Source organism: Nannospalax galili, unplaced genomic scaffold (assembly GCF_000622305.1).
Source record: "Nannospalax galili isolate Female #2095 unplaced genomic scaffold, S.galili_v1.0 scaffold95, whole genome shotgun sequence".
NCBI classification, from domain to species: domain Eukaryota; kingdom Metazoa; phylum Chordata; class Mammalia; order Rodentia; family Spalacidae; genus Nannospalax; species Nannospalax galili.
The window spans coordinates 2,172,842-2,174,313 of record NW_008342393.1 but is presented as its reverse complement, the minus strand read 5'-3'; the positions used below and the strand labels follow the sequence as shown (position 1 = coordinate 2,174,313).

General features: G+C 43.3%; 1 protein-coding gene across 1 annotated transcript in view; it reads left to right on the top strand.

The window, feature by feature from the left end:
- Window positions 1-1,472, top strand: part of Lrrc37a (leucine rich repeat containing 37A) — a 60,423-nt gene that overhangs the window by 6,908 nt on the left and 52,043 nt on the right.

The window sequence follows — 1,472 nt, the reverse complement described above, 5'->3', positions numbered from 1 at the left end:
ACAGGTAACTCTGCTTCCAGGGGTCCAACACCCTCTTCCAGCTTTCATACACATTGCACAGCATGGGTACAAATCCATACATGCACACAAAATACACATATTAAAAACCCTGTAAAATTTATAGGGTTTCATTGAAAGAAGGGGTAATTTAATTTTGTTTTCTGATATAGAAGTCATGTATGGTTCCATTTTTAATAACTATACTAAATTAAATAACAGGGATATTTGCTGGTGCCAGCCGGCCAAAATGGACAGTACCTGAAAGGGGGAGTGAGGATTGAAAGAAAGGAAAGGCGACAGAAAAGGTGCTTCTTGGGAGGGCTCACAGTAAATACTGCAGCCTCGATTTATTTCAGTTCTGCCTTTTTATACAGAAGAACTCAATTAGTTACAATTTCTGTATTTCCCCACCTAATCTGAGGGTCAGGGAGTGGTCAGATCAAGTCTTCTTGGATCCTTTTGTTTACCACTAATGCCTCAAGGTCAGGTATTGTGAGGCTCTCCAGAAAACTTCTTCCTCCTGAATGGGCAGGTTAAGTACTGGTTTGCATGACACAAACTCAGTAAATGAGGCTGCTGCAGCTCAATGATTAGCGGCTCCCGACATATCCCCCTTCCTTATATAATTTTAAAACCCCAGATTATGCCTATCTGGGACAGAAGGATCGTGCCTGGCTTAGGTTGTCTTCTGCCAGAGCAAAGACTTACCCGTCATTGGCACGTAGCTTCCATCAGCTACGCCCTGTCTTAGGTTGACTTTGTCCCAGAAGATCTTACCCGTCTTTGACTACCGGCCTCTGTTAGGGGAGGGAGCACAATCTCATATCATGCACAGCTGCCTTGATTTGCCACAGGCATAAACAACTTTACTGCCACCAGGTGAAAACAAAGAGGAGGAAAAGCATGTAAGGAGGCTCTCAGCCTTTTTAGAATATCTGCTGCTGTTTACAGGGTGGAAATGTGGGGAAAAGTTTTTGTTTTTTCTATTACTCTTGGCAATAACACGTTGACATTGGTACAATATCCACTTTGTCCCACAAGCACACAGTACACACCCAGACTTATTTTTGACAAAACAAATAGGCAACCCACTTCCCAATCCAAAATAATCATCAGGCGTTTTGAAGCAGGCTGAGCAATTAACCAAGAGTCATTTACAGTCACTACTATCTCTTTTTTCTTCCACATCATGGGTTGCAATGTTGTGGATCAGGAACATAAGTCCAGTATAATTCAGCCACGATCACTTGCAGGAACATCATCATCAGCCACGTCTGTCTCCTCATCATTCTTTTCCACTTCTTTTTTCTTTGGTGCTCATCCAGCAAACCTCACCAGCCTTTCTGGCAGCCACCTGGCTCCATCAACATCCTGTGGAAAAACACAAACATGCCCTCTTCTCCAAATTAATACAGGGTCAGGGCCATTCCATTGTCCAGTTAAAGGATCCTTCCACCTGACTTGGGCATAGG